The sequence below is a fragment of the Eptatretus burgeri genome, chromosome 17 (genome assembly GCF_056783735.1).
Source record: "Eptatretus burgeri isolate ZD-2024b chromosome 17, Ebu_testis_v1, whole genome shotgun sequence".
Classification (NCBI taxonomy): domain Eukaryota; kingdom Metazoa; phylum Chordata; class Myxini; order Myxiniformes; family Myxinidae; genus Eptatretus; species Eptatretus burgeri.
The window spans coordinates 50,272,971-50,288,845 of NC_140977.1; the positions used below are offsets into that span (position 1 = coordinate 50,272,971).

The 15,875-nt window shown below is 44.0% G+C and overlaps 1 long non-coding RNA gene across 5 annotated transcripts in view; it reads right to left on the bottom strand.

Moving 5' to 3' along the window:
• Window positions 1-6,213: 6,213 nt before the first annotated feature.
• LOC147010069 (uncharacterized) overlaps window positions 6,214-15,875 on the bottom strand; it is an 80,191-nt gene continuing 70,529 nt past the window's right edge. For 2 of the 5 annotated variants that reach the window (XR_015053032.1, XR_015053036.1), the window contains 3 exons: window positions 13,565-13,715; window positions 10,284-10,355; window positions 8,057-8,867 (listed from right to left, as the gene is read on the bottom strand). This is a non-coding gene — a long non-coding RNA (uncharacterized LOC147010069). Of the gene's footprint in view, window positions 7,084-8,056; window positions 8,961-10,283; window positions 10,356-13,564; window positions 13,716-15,875 lie in introns of those variants that run through there. The other 3 variants (XR_015053033.1, XR_015053034.1, XR_015053035.1) reach the window with 3 other exon arrangements.

A 15,875-nucleotide genomic window follows, 5' to 3' on the forward strand; every position in this document is an offset into this window, starting at 1 on the left:
CAGAAGTGATTGTCCAACCACTGATTTTTAAATTGCTGGTCAAGTATAATGTCGCGACACAAACCGGAAGTCTCAACAATGACTGTGCCAATACGGGACATTCAAAATGATGTAATCCTTCCCAGAATGCTCGGTGCGCATGCGTAGAAACCCCTAAAAATGGTGGTGTTCAGGACACCCTAAATTATATCATATGTGTGAGATAAAGAACGTTACCAGAAATGGCTCACAAAGTATCTAAAAGAAGCTGAAAATATTTGGAAAGCACCTGAGAGAAAGGGCTTTGCCTCTGATCAACAAAAGGCTTGGATAACTTTTTAAGCTCGCCAAACGGGCAGCTGCGCGTAATGTAAACTTCCGACCATGTGGGCCAGTGCAAGGCCCGCGTGGACGGGTATGTGCGACCCAAACCCTCGACGGATTTCTTCCAGTGCATGGAATTTGAACCTTGTGGGAGTGCCGACTGTGAACATGGCAGGCTTGGTGATTTATTTAATGGATGTCAGTAATTGGAAAGACTATGCCGTGCGTCTTTACCAGGTAACGGTAACCAACTCGTCGGCAAAGGACATCTTCATGTTGTGAAAATACACAAAGTTTGTGCCAGCTACATTTACTTTGGAGTTGGATGTACAAGGTAGACTTCCCTGAGGAAGATGTGGAGTGTCTGGTTTGGGTGCTTCTGAACAGCGATGGAAATGTCATATCTGGTGCTTGTGAATGCACAGAGTAAGTTTAAAATTATTACTTTTACTATTAATTATGGATGTGAGGATTGTTACATATATATATTGTTTGTTTGGTTCTGGGGCCACAAGATAAATTGTACTATATTTATGCATCTATTGCTCAAAAGAGAAGTGTCTGATTATTTTCTCTATAATTTGGGTTTCAGAAGGTGGAACAGAGCCCTCCAAGGACTCAAATTATCCACCTTTTGGTGAAAGATCGTGATTCATGGGTTAAGTTGTGAAGTTTTGTTGTTCTCAGAGATTTGTCCCACGGGCTTTTTTCAGGATCGTCACTGAGCCCTAGACATCCCCCAACTGTAATTTGTTTGTGGTAATGTTCCCAGGGATGGTTTGTGCGATCTCCGTGAGGTTCTTTTTTATCATTCCCATTGCTCCAATGATCACTGATTCAATTTAGGTGCTCCTTAGCTTCCAGGATCTTTTCTTTTCATTCTTGAGGTCTTGATATTAAGTCATTTTCCTGATTTCTGCATTATTTAGACAAATCACTGGGTACTAAAACCTCTCAATTAACAATGCCTTCTTTTCCTTTTTGTATTCGAGTGCTATGTTTTCTATGTTCATGCTAGATGGGATCATCAGGTCGTCGTGAGCATTATGTCCTTGTTTTCAATGATTGTTTTTGGTTTGTGTTTCCATGAGTTTTGTAGAACTGCGATTTTGAAACTTCTACAGATGTGCCAGTGGATCACTCTCCATTCCTTGTTGTACCTTTGTGTGCACAGCTGTTCTGACATGAGTTTTTTTTTTTTTTTACATCCAGATAGGAGGTAGCTCGTACTTTCTGTTTCTACCTTGCAGAACCTACACTTATCCGATTGGCTCAGTCCTGCCATTTTTTTTTTAAAGCCATTCATGGAGCGTCCTTGGTCTTGGGCATTTATAATGATTCATACTCCATTCCATTTGAGCTGACCTCTTTTTAGCCATTCCAGTGATCCTTCTTTGTCTATCCCTAATGTGTTAGTCTTTTTTTTTTTTTTCTTTTCTTTTTTAAAATATTGCCCTGCTCTTTTATCGTTCTCCCAGTTGTCACTATAAGTCGTGTATTTTTCTTTTGTCTTTTTTTTTGCAATTGTTGGGGCTGTATTTGTCACTGTTTCGGTTTGGTGCGTGGCATCTTCTGTTTGCACTTGTTTTTGGAAGTTTATTGCAAGGTGAGTGAGATACTTTTTCTAGTTCATTGTATTCGGTAGTCTGTTGAACTTTTCACATATTCTGCTAATACTACATTCGTCGCTCTGTGCACTTGATCGAGTTCCATCAGGCCGACACCTCCTCCTTTCCTTGGCAGGTACATTCTCGGGATGCACTGATTTTTGGAGAACATTTTGTGGAGAATGAGGAGTTTCCTTGTTCTGATATCTAGTTTTTTGATTTCCACTTGTGGCCAGTTTACTATCCCACAGCTGTATTGGGACACTGGTACTGCAAGTTGGTTTATGGTTTTAATTTTGTTCCTTGGGGAGAGGTATGTTTTCAGGATCAGCTTCATTCTATGCAGGTATTCTTTGGTAATTGTTTTGTGTATTTTTTTAATGACATATTTGATGGCCCTCTTCTACCCCGAGCTATTTGTAAGATGCTTCGTTGTTTAGATCCTGTACTGTTGTATCTAGGCCTATTTTTATGTTGTCCATTTTTGTTGGTCTGCCTTGTACGAATGTGCACTTGGCACACTTATGTAGGCCAAATTCCATTTGGATGTCATCAGAGTACCGTTTCACTAATTTTAGTTCTGTCAATTTTTTGTCGTTTGGTGCAAAGAGCTTTAAATCATCCATGTAAAGTAGATGTCATGTTTCGTGTTTCTTTGGACGTTCCTTTATTGGTTGTTAGGGTATATTCATGTCCTTACTTATTAAAGTCAAGGATTGCACCCAAACATTAGTCAGGGTGATCGCTAAGATTTTGGAGTGATGAACAAATTTAGAACAAATAAATAAATAAAAGAAAAAAGTTTGGGATCCAGGGAGTTTGAAAGCAACGAATCCACAGGGGTGGATTGAAGGGTAAAAAGAAAATTTAGAAGGGGTGGATGGCACTTTTGGACCTGACCAACCTGCAACGACTTGCACTTAGGGTGAAGTTCTTTGATACTTACTGTCCCAAGGGATCCGTTTTGCAAGAAATTGGGACATGGGTAATTGGTATGAGAGCGAGTGAGAGTGACTCAATGGTCAGTAAGGGGATTGGTGAGTCATTCCATGTCAAATAGTCAAAGAATCTGCTGTCATCTCTGAGATTTTTGTAAAACTTTGGGAACCAATTGGGACCCATGAAAAACGGCAAGAACTCAAATATTTTTGCTAACAGTCCCAAATTGGTTCCCAAAGTTTTACAAAAATCTGAGAGATGATGGCAGATTCTTTGATGATTTGACATGGAATGACCCTGGTTTGGAAACCAAAATAGTCTTGTGTTGATGTCTGTAATGTGTAACGAATTGGATTGTTTTCAGAGAATGAATATGAATTATATCATCTAAGCAGGCCATGGCAAAGTAGGAACATGATCACCATTTTTGCATTGCATTGTTTGAGAATTGAATGACAGTGGGGGAGGAAATGAGATGTTGGATTGTGTGGGTGGGGAAGATATGTGAGACCGCAGGAATGGATCAAGCTCTGGAGGAGAGGTGATTGCGGCCCCCACTGAGGTAATTTGTCTCTGGCAGCCAGTGAGTGGTGTCTGGAAATGGAGACCCGTTGGATGGGGAGGTCTGGTTTGGCGGCCAGCGGTAGAGAGACCCCTGGCGACCCGTATGAAGCCGTGAGTGCCTTGATATGTGGAGACCGTCTCCGTCGGGGTGTACAGCAAAAGAGCTGTTTTGGCTGTCAGGGACCGAATAGTTGAAAGGGTTCGGCGGGGGGGAGCGAAGAAGTAAGTCTGGCGACTTTTTTTTGAACTGCGGGTACCACAACCGAAAGAGCCCCCACCATTTTGTTGTATGGTACCTCCCCGCTGCTCACTTGAGGATCACACGTGTGTAATAACATTTAAGCCATGGTCTTGCAGGATTGTAATAAATGATTGATATTGGGTTGATGTATGAGTGTGTGAGGAAGGTTCACTAAATCCATGTCACTAACCTGTATCGGAGAGACAGGGCTCATGGAAATTTGGATTTGGGATGGCTCTGCAAGTAACGTGGGGGTATCGTGGCATCCACTGATGAATGTAGTCTTTAGAAGGGGGTTGTACAAACGTTAAAATAAATTTTTGGTTCAGGTTTTGTCCGGGAGTGGTTTCTGTGTGTGTGTGTGTGTGTTTTCTGACATTTTCTACCCGCCCCAGGAGTTAGGAGTGAAGAACCAAGAGTTTTGCAAATATTTGAATGGTTTAAAGGGTGTAAACCGTTAAGGAAAATAGGTAAGTTAACTACAGCTCGCTTCCCACAGCCCCTTCTTATTCAATTCATAAGCTAATTAGGTGTGTGTTGGTAAATGGTAAGGCTGGAATGGTAACGCCTGCACTGAACCTTGCTGGAGTTACGGTTGCAGGCAAGGGGCTGTGTTGTGATAGTGGGGATAGATGGAAGAATTTAATATGGAATATAGCATTGTGTAGCGTTGTTTGGTCCATGGATGTGTAGGAGGCAGCTCAATGTAACTAAGTGGGGAACCTGTGAGCTTAAGTGTTACGTGTCACCACACGGGGGATGGTGCAGTGTTAATTAGCCTAGGGAGTAAGAATAAGTTCCCCAGTATGTGATTGTGATTTTTCCTTATGTTTTTATATTTCAAGATCGGCAATAAAGGTGGGGAACACGTCCCTAAAACCACAACAAACTGGTGGAAAGCCCTGCCTTCAAAGGTTGACAAGTGAAGTCGTGCCCCCGAGGGACGATTGATGGGCGTGACGTCAGAAGCTAGCCGAGCTGGCAGAAGCTCCGCCTTCCCGGGTTGGGTGCGAGTAGGCTGGTGCTTTTGGTGGAGAGCCGTGATAGGCTGGCGCACGCACAAGGCAGAGTCAGAGGCGAGAGTGGAGGGTGAGCACGTGCCGAAGAGGACGAAATGACCATTGACTTCGTGCTGAGGCGATTTGGCTCGTGTGGTGAAGCAAGACGCTGGCCTTTGGCTCTTGGTTGGGTCGGTGTGGACGATTAGCAGACAAAGCCGTTACACTGGGGCTCTGAGCTTTTGTGTGGAGTGCCACTCGTGGATTGCCTGGTGTGCATTTGTCTCTCCACGAGAGAAGCGCCATTTTGTGTGCGTCTACATATGCGAATAGGAGTGCCTCGGTTCCAATTCCACAAAGACCAGCTGCGGGCCAAGTTAAGCACAAGAATACCTGAAAGGAGGGTTTTCCTTTTTATTTTGTGTTCCTGTTTGTATTTGAGTCTGTGTGAGAGGTGCCGGGCCTTTCGGATTTATTATTGCATTATTATTATTGTCCTTTGTAAATATTTGTTATTTCTCTTAAATGCATTCCTTTGAAGAAGCTGCAGTATATTTTTAGTGGGGTTCGAGCATAAACCCATTGTGCTGTGCTGTGCTTCTGGGTGGATTGCCCCTCCGCCATTGCACCCCCTTCCCGCGCATGCATCAATCTCCGGGTCTCGGTTGTAAGCCTTTAAGGGAGAAGCTTTCCCATCCGTCCAGGTTCCACCCACTGGACACGACAATACTTTGTCTATGGCATCCAAGGTCAACTCCACATGTGGCTTCCTGATATCCTCTACTCTCGTAGTCAACGTGTGGCTCTCAACAGATCCTTTAATCTCTTCTCCTTGTCAAGGTTGGAGTGACCCAAGGCAGTGTTCCTGGCCTCCATCTTATTCCAAATCTTCATAAATAATATCTCTGACTGGAAAATCCTCCATATCCATTTGCTGATGACTCACCACCCCCCCCCCCCGCCATGAAATTCCATATCCATCCGATCGGAAGGAAGCAGTGTCTTCCCCCTTTTCGGACCTTGATAGTCAAACACTTCGAATATGTTTTTCAATCCTGACAAATCTCATACTCTCACGATCTCTTTCCGAAAGTACTGTTTGGTAACCGCCCCCGTCCCCCCCCCCCCACCCTCCCCTCATCTCCCTTCTTCAGAATCCTGTTGAGGAAGTTCAGTCACTGAAACTCCTGGGACTGGGCATCTTCCGTCATTCTTCTTCTGCCTCCTTTCTGGTCTTGTACCCTCTGCTCTTTCGTATTTGCCCTCCCCACCCCCCCAATCCCCCTGGTTTCTGCAGGGCACACACGGTCCATCAACAACCACTTCTGCTGAGACTACCTAAATCCAGGATCACTGCTCACCTCCACTCATTCGTTCCCTTTTTTCCCCCCACTTGTGGAATCATCTTGCACATTCTCTTCAATCTCATTCTTCCCTTCAACACCAGCTCATTTCCCACTGTGCTGAAGACCCTTCGGGCATCAAATTCTGCAAGTGTAACATTTTATAAATATCGAATTTGAAGAAATCAGGGAATATCAACGATGTACAAGTAGTCTTTGACGCATGTTTAATGTACGTATTGTGCTTTCCAAGAGAACAAATGTTCCAGTGATGAGTGGGCAAAGCATCACAACAAGAGTGCAACAAACAACCAGCAAAAGGTTTTAAAGAAACTGAAACAACATAAGAAAAGTTAGAATCACAGCATTTCAGATTGCGGACATTGTTCTCGCGTTCATTTGGGATCACGTATTTTCAGTTGCAGTTGGAAGGATGTCCTCGAGTGACGTACAATTGAGGTCTAACAAGCTGTCTACCTGTCTTCTTGCAAAGCTGCACATCTCGTACGACAATGTCACGTGACGCCGCTTAACACGTGTACAGAGCTTTGGCAACAACGCTCACTGCCAACAGTGCCTCCGTCTCAACACCGATGTGAGCGCATGCCTGGCACTCTGCAGTAACCAAAACGGTGTGCATGTTCAGCTCCGTGGTTAGCTGTATGTGGACAGAATGACGAAGTGGAATAAGAGCGCTTGTACGCTTTGCAGCCACGAGCCCAGCGAGCGGAGGCACGGTGACATCATCTCCCTCGTGGGAAGGCCCCTGGTGCAAAGCCGTGGAAATGCCCTCTCACCGAGTTGAACCCTTGCCTGAGTGATGGCACATCACTCAGATTGTGCCTTGCTGCTCACATCTACCATCCGCGCTTGCCATGTTGATCGAAATGTGTCAATTCGCCGAGTAGATCACTTGCAGCCATTTTATCCAAGTATATATCGTTATGGAGGTGCGTTGTTCCACTCGCCTTTCTCATTTTTAGGATCTCGTGTCGAGCATCCTTGGTGATAACAAACGACCACGTGCTCCAGGAGTTGCAACGGCCTCGTATTACAGGCCCAGATGCAAACTTGTGAAAGGATGACGTCTGTGATGAAAGAATTAATACGTACGTAATAAACAACACTGGTTAATTGTGCTACGTGTAAGGTAGGTGTTCGTACCAGTTTCTTCCTCTTCCTCTTCGTAAACGAGGCTCCAGACAACACAGTCATCATTAGTTTGTTTGGTGTACTCTGGTGATGTCATTATTGGGTGCACATTTGTAAAGGGGCTGTCACACCTTGACGTTTTAGCCAGCGTATGGCAAGGTATCAAAATGTATGCAAAACGCTGGCGTACGCTGAACTATTGATGTTTTTTCCCCATTTTTGGACGTATTCATAACGAGTTGGACGTATGCATAACGTATTAGAAACGTACACAGAACGTTTCAATCACATATAGATAACTTACACCAACGAATGCTGAGCGTGTTGTCGGCGTTCACAACCTATGCCCAACGATAGTCTAACTTATGCATAGCGCGGCAGCGTATCGCCGACGATCACGTGGCGTAGGCTATTGATAGGCTGCGGCTCGACGATTCAAATCATAACCGCACTCGACATCGAAGTGTGAAGCCGCTGTCACACCTTGACTTTTTAGCCAGCGTATGCCGACGTATGAAAAATTTGCCAAACCAAGCTGGCACACGTCGAATACGTTATGGGTCAGTTTTCTATACGTTAATAGCACGCTGTCATACGTCGACAAATTTTCAGCATGTTGAAAATTTATCGACGTACTCGGCTTATGACACGTTCTGCATACGCTGGCATAAGTTGTAGGCATGCTACGCGATCGTTGACACACACACACACACACGTTACTTGGAAGTTACTCATAAGTCGAAACACGTCAGGTAATGGTTTGCGTCAGTGTTCCAGACTCCCTGGTTTTTTTTTTCTTTTTTTTTTTTTCTTCGGTATGACGGTGATGTTGACACTTTGATTTCTAGTGCGGTTATGATTTAAATCGTTAAGCGGCAGCCTATTAATTATATTATATTATAACTGCACTAGAAATCGAAGTGTCAACATCACAGTCATACCGAAGGAAAAAAATTGAAAAACCCCCAAAAAAAACCAGGGAGTCTGGAACACTGAGGCTAACCATTACCTTGACGTGTTTCGACTTATGAGTAACTTACAAGTCACGTGTGTCAACGATCGCGTAACGTGCCTACAACACATTACTCATCGGTTAGAAATAAGTTTCGGGTATGCTAAACATTACCTCGACGTGTTTCGACTTGTAACGTGTGTCAACGATCGCGTAACGTGCCTACAACTTATGGCCAGCGTTACGTGGAACGTGTGAGTCATATGCTCGTATACGTCAAAAAATTTCAAGCATGGAAGATTTGTCTAACAGCTCGGCATACTACGACGTATGCCATTGTGCTCTTAACGTATACAAACTTACCCATAACGTGTGCCAGCGTTTTAGCCAAATTTTTCATACGACAGGCATACACTGGTTAAATCGTCAAGGTGTGACAGGGCCTTTATGGGGATGGTGATCAGATGTGGGTGAGATGAGCAGAACAGACACCTTTTATATCACCGCCAAAGCAACTCCTCTTCTTCATTCGCATGCAGTCCAAGGCTGTGGAGTGTCATCACTGGCCGAGGGTGGGGTTGTGCTGCTGATGCAATCCCTTCTATTGGTTGAGGCAGGAATTTGTCATTTGTTCAGGGTGTCTGAGATGGCTCGCCTACTCTTCGCGAAGGACACCACAGGATCTTTAACACCCACCGACAAATGATGGCAGACAGAAGGCCCGTTTAACGTCCATCCGATAGACAGCGTACACGTTGATGAATCATCCTGCATGTGAAACACAGGGATGATTTTGTAGCTGGGTCGAGCTGGTTTTTTTTTGTAACGAATACAGGCAATCGTTACCATAGCACCGTTTCTCTGACAAGGCACAAAAGTTGGAAGGAGATGGGATAAGAAAGTTAGAAGATGGTGGAATTGTAGTAACATGTCACGATACTACGACGTCCACTACCTCGACCCCAATTATTTTGTGGAGTCAGCTGGGGAACCTTTTTGACACAAGTCTTTCACAAACTGCCCAGCCAGGCCAAACGTTCAGCTGAAGGTGGCAGGAATTTGGAATTGGTTCAAGGTGCTGGAGATAACTTGCCCGCTCTTCACAGATGACGCCATCGGATCTCTAGTGTCCTCACCGATCAGTCCTGGCAGACGGCTCCTTCGGTTTAACGTCCTGCTGGTGGACAGTTCAAACATTGATGTTTCGTCCTGCATGTCAAACCCCCAGGATGAGAGTTTATAGCTGGGTCGAGATTCAAACCCAGGTCAGATGGCTTGAAGGCGAGTGGTACATCTGTATACATGTGGATAGAAGCGCGATACGTTTGATTTTACCTGTATTCTACATACCACTCAGGATTTGGATGGCAAGAAGGACGATGAAGAGCACGAAGAAAGACAACCAGCCATATGGGTACGTGTGAGTCGGAGGGAAAAAGTAGGTAGGCCCAAATAGTTGAGGCAGACACTCCTTATCGAGAGTACATGTTATGATTTTAAACGTACCCTGTGCATCGACAAGCCCCAGGTGTGACCGTCCCATCAGTGTTCAGAAACATGAAGGTTTGGTTAGAATAAATAGTCTCATCTACGAACCTTCGGCCTTTCACTGCCCACATCATTGGGAGTTTTTGCGGTATGGGCTGCAAGATATTAGTTTTACACATGTTCTCCAAATCTTTCGTTTTGCGAAGGCTGAACAATACCATCTCGAGGTAGTCCATGGTAATGTCTTGTGAAGATCACTCACTCATATTCCCCTCCAATCTCCGCCACCCCCTCCAATATTCTCACCATTTGACCATTCCATCGATTGGGACCATTCTCTGTACAGAGCAACGGTGCTGCCAAAGCAGTCTCCTGGACTATTGGGTACAATCCTGGATGGGTTTCCACTCTGACGCGGGATACTCAAATGGCTCAATCATCCCAGCAAGCTGGTACTCATTTTTCCGACCTCGGAAGGATAACAGGCTGTCAACCCCACAGTATTGATTTACCGGCCGAGCAGGATTTGAACTCAGGACCCCAAGCCCAACACCCTAACCATTAAGCAAACACCAAGCATGATTCCATTTTATTAATTTACCTATATTTACCTGCTCACTTTTAAAAAGCTCTCATTTCATCTCCACATCAAACACCTGAGTCATAAATGCAAAAAGAGCATCTGGAGCATCTCACCTGTCCCATTTTCCGCGACATTGCAGTTGGACCGCACAGCTTCCTTCCATGACCACATTTTCTGTGTCGTGCCTGCAAGCAATGCACCGTCACAACACCGGACAGATCCGCTGTGCACTTTTAATTTATTAATGGTTAAATTTGATTTAGTTTGACACAGTAGCTCTGAGATCAAATCACACAACTTAACGTGGACATCATGAGCAACATTGTGCACCGTTGGCTGCTGAATTAACACCAGGGGGTTGACTCAGCCTGTCATCCTTCCGAGGTCGGCGAAATGAGTGCCAGTGTACTGGTCCCGGTGTATGCCCCGGTTAGAATAGGTGTACCATATCCCTGTGTGTTGTAAGAGGCGACCAGGGTTGGCGTCAGGAAGGGCATCCGGCCATAAAACATTGCCTCACAAAAAGCCAAACCCCTGCACAGCAGGGAAAAATGGCTGTAAAAACGGTCAAACACAAGGATGTTGTTGTGTCATGGGGTTGTCAGGAATGTGGAGATGACACAGGCTTGATGGGCCGAATGACATCCTCCTGTATTTCTGATTTAAAAATTTTTTTAACCAGTCGAGGTTTTGATGTTTCTTGCACCCTTACACTCACATTTTGGGCTTGGAGTCATGGGTGGTGTGTGTGTGTGTGTGTGTGTGTGTGAATGTGTGAGTGAATGTGTGTTTGGTTGTTGTCTCCATATGTGGGATTCAGAAGGTGGAACGAGCCCTTCCAGTCCTCAAATTATCCACCTTCATGAGTGTGTGCATGTACATATGAGTGTGCGCACATAAACGTGTGGGTGCGTGCAAGTTGCTGTTGACTGCTATCTGCACACATGGGTGGGTTTCAGGACATGGAATGGAGACCTACCTGCTCTCAAAGTATGTACCTCCGTTGGTGTGTATATATTGTTACATGAAAGGTGGGAGGGATCATAGATAGACTGTGGTAGGTGTCTTATGGTCAGTGTGTTTCATGTTGGTTAGATTGCCATGTAACAGAGATCTGAGAGAGCAAGTCGTTTGTGAGATGTGATGCTGAGGAGGTCGTGTATGTGATTTATAGACATGGGAGACATTAATTGTGTATGCAAAAAAACCTTGTGGTAGGTGTGGCAAGGTGTGGAATTCCCATCGCAGAGGCACATGTGACAATTATGATCTCTCTGGCAGTGTGTGCCACCTATGGTTGTGCAGTGGACTGTCGAGCCCAGAAGAAAGGGATATGCTAATATTTTTAGTGGGGCCACCCCGTGGGTGGGACCAGGGAGAGAGTCTGTCCAGGATTTGCTGAGGAGAGAACGTCTGGCAGGGGAGTCAAAACAAGAGAACACCAGGAAAGGAGGGTGAGACCAAGAGTCCTGCAAAAGAGACGCATACGAGAGTGCTGCACCAGAGACTTGTGTATAAGGACGGAGGACTCGCTTGGAGAAGCCTCGTGTGCAAGGACGAAAAAGAGGAACACATGGCCTCATGGAAGGCCTGGCCTACCCATCACTGGTCCTGAATCGTTGCTGCCTCTCGGCTCCCTCCTGTCTCTAAAGCAGACACAATTGTGTTGAATTGCACCCACCCTGTGCATCAAAGAAAAGGGAATAGTGTAGTAGAAAATTGTGCAAATTATGATACAAGCATCAAATTTGGCATTTCTGTTCTGCAGGGCTTTCTGATCAAATCTGCCTGATTGGCCATTTGAAAATCCAAATTTTGAAAAATTTGAAGAAAAAAAAACACTTCAAAAAAATTTGAAGTCACAGCTGGCTGAAATTCTTGAAGCGCAAGTGAACATCCTAGACAGAGAACCAAGGGGAGATGCAGTCATCATTGATGGCTCAGCACTTATCAATGACCTACCTCCACGCACTTCAAAGATATTTGATGACTATGCTAAAGAAGACATCATCCCAAAGGTGGAATCCTATGGTGCCAGGTACGACAGGGTGGACGTAGCGTTTGATGTGTACAAGAAGTCAAGTCTGAAGTCCGAGGCAAGATCGAAAAGGGGCAAGGAATCAGAAGAAGAGTGACAGGAACCAGTAAGACCCCAAGTAACTGGAGAAGCTTTCTTCGAGATGACAGCAACTGATGACAGCAACAAGACTGAGCTGTTTCACTTCCTTGCGGAAAAGATGTGTGAAGCACAGACGACAAGCACAGTCATTGTCACAAAAGGAGAAGATGCCATTAGCAACACAAGGAAGTCACTGGATGCTGTGTCTCCATGTTGTCATGAAGAAACTGACACTCGAATATTTGTACACGCCAGGGATGCAATGACGGATGGTAGCAAGTCTATTATCATAAAGGCTAATGACACGGACGTACTAGTCATAGCAATATCTGTACTGCCATCCTTACAGGAACTAGGTCTTGAGAACATGTGGATTGCCTTTGGTCAAGGAGCCAAGGCGCGATGGATTCCAGTCCATGAGGTAGTTTCTGCAATAAAGCCTGAGAAAGCGAGAGGGATCTCCCATACTTCCATGCGTTCACTGGACGTGACGTCGTGTCTGCCTTCCGCGGTAAAGGGAAGAAAACTGCATGGCAGACTTGGAACGTCTTTGATGATGTTTCTAAAACATTCACCAATCTCAGCCAGCATCCAACATTGATTCGTGATCTTGACTTTTTTGATTTTTTTTTTTTCGAAATTTGGATTTTCAAATGGCCAATCAGGCAGATTTGATTAGAATCCCCTGGAGAACAAATGTGCCAAATTTGATGCTTGTATCATCATTTGCACGATTCCTCTCAAAAATTGCTGTTATCTGCCCCACTCGAAGTCCCACCTGCATTATTGTTGTGATGTGAAAGTGTTATCTGTGGCACCCATTGGGTTGTATTTGAGCTTTTATTTCTCCATTGTGCAGGGTGAAACAAAATTCTGGAGTCAAAGGCTAATTTTTTATTTTTCAGGCCAGAACCAATGAAATTGGATAACATGATGCAAGACAAAGCTGAACTGGTCCTCTTGGAGGTTTAAGCCAGAGAGAAACTTGTCAAGAATTCCATCGTTGACATTCAACTGAATGCCGAGTGTGTAACTACAAAGCACACCATGGATTACAATTTGAACATTTGCTCAAATGAAAGCCTTTGATTCCAGAATTTTGTTACACACACACACACACACACACACACACACACACACACACACACACACACACACACACACACACACACACACACACCAAAAAAAGAGAAAAAATTAACCTATGATTCAAGAATTTTGTTACACCCTCAATAAAAGTTTACAGATTCCCATTCCCATTTTTGAGTCTCTTACCTCGTTTGGTTTGTTCCGTTTATTATGGCGTCTTCTCGACCCTCTTAACTGAGATTTGCTTCGTAAAAATTAATCCTTTCAAAGGGAAGAGTGTGTTTCAGCCATCTGCTTTCCGTGTAGGTTTGCCGTAGTTTCAGCTCTTTTGGTTGACCTTAGGGAATGGTAAAAGTAAAGTAGAATTAAACACAGTGATTTAAAAGACCGCCTGGACCATCTCTCGGGCTGTTGGACCATCTCTCGACCATCCCAGCTCCGAGTAATTCTGTTTAACGCATACTTAGATGCGAGAATATAATATATCACGTATAATATATGCGTGATCACATATTATTATGTGTGTATAGAATATGTATTTAAATCACAATTCATGTGTGAGTGTGTGTTTCACTGCATATTTTGGCTTCAAGTCATGGTTGGTGTGCGTGTATACATTGGGGGGGAGGGGGGTGATTGTGGAGGGTTTTGCTTTATTTAAGGGTTGAAGCAACAGCTCCTTGTAGGATCGTCCATTTTGGTTTTTCAGGCCAAGTTGCCATTGTTGAGTCTTTCATGGATTTTGAAAATCTTGCACTTTGGTATTCGGGTTCAAGATCACGTGTTGAACTAATAAAAAGAAAGGTTAAAGAGGTTCAACATTGTGATAATGTTCGATCAATTATTTAACCCTTTATTCATTCAAAAAGTGTTTTTGTTTTTAAATTGAGAAATTTTGATATCCAGGACGAACATGACTTGTGGAAATCCATGTGAACATTGAACAATTCTATCTTTAGTTAATGGTCCATGGTAATTTCTTGTAAATATCTCTCACTATTATTCCCCTCCAACCTGTCCAAACCCCTCCATTCTTCTCACCAGTTGATCATTCCCTTTTCTTTATTTACCTACTCACCCTTTAACAACTCTCAATTCACCTCCACATCACACACCTGAATCGTACATGTATATTTGGTGAAATATCATTCGTCATGTTTCACCAATTGTGAATATCGAAGCAACTGGGATTGTTCATGTTTCTGGATAGAAATAGTATATTTCCACACAAGTCTTGAATGACTATGAGAGTGATTTGTTTATTTAGCGATTACAGGTGGAATCAAACATAATAGAGGAGAAGGAGCATCTTCAGAATCTCACCTGTTCCATTTGCCAAGACATCTCAGTTGGACCGCACAGGTGTCATCCCTGTGACCACTTTTTCTGTGTGTGGTGCCTGCGAGAAATGCACAGTCACGACTCCGGGGCACACATCGTTGGTTTTTATGTCCATTTGCCGGTTTGAGGAGATGGAACAAAGTTCTCGCAGGACTCAAAAGTATCCACCTCTGCTTCGGTTGGGGATCTCAATTCATGGACCAAGCTATTTAATGTTGTTCTCAGTTTTGTTTTGAAGGCTCTTCCAGGATCATCACTGAACCTACTAACCCTTAAAAAGCTCTCATTTCCACATTATACACCTTCGTCAGAAATGCAAAAAGAGCATCTGGAGTGTCTCACCTCTCCCATTTGCCTCAACATCGCAGTTGGACCACACAGCTGCCATTGCTGTGACCACATTTTCTGTGCGTCATGTCTGCAAGCAATGAATTCTCTCAACTCCGGATAAAATCCGCTGTGCACTTTGTCGAAGCCCCATCACACAGGAGATGCCGAGGTAACCATCAGTGATGGAAGATTACCAATTACTGTTTTTATAACTTCCTTGTTTTAATCACTACTGTACTAGGCATTCCTCCAATTGTAGTTTGCTTCCCAGGGATGGTTTTCAAAATCTCAGTGAAGTTCTGCTTTGTCATTCCTGTTGCTCCAGTTATCACTGGTGCAATTTTGACGGTCTGAAGCTTCCAAGATCTCTTGATCGCATTTTTTAGGTCCTGGTATTTGGCAATTTTCTTGATTAATACATTATTTACCCAAAATTGCTGGGTACGGATATCTCGATCAACAATGATGTCTTTTCCTTTTTATTCCTGAGAACGATGTCCAGTCACAAGGCTTTGTTTTGTATGTTCACACTCGATGGGATCATCAAGTCGGACGTGAGCATGACATCCTCATTTTCAACCATTGCCCTTGGTTCCTGTTTCCAAGAGTTTCTGGAACTTGGATGTTGAAATCTTTGCAGATATGCCAAGAAATCACTTTGCATACTTTATTGTGCCATTGTGTGTAAAGTTGTTCTGATCATAGTTTTTTGCATCCTGAAAGCAGGTGACTAGTACTTTCTGTCTGTCTTACAGAACTTACACTTGTCCATCTGGCTCAGTCACACCATCTTTTCAAATGCATTGGTGTGGTGTCCTTGATGTTG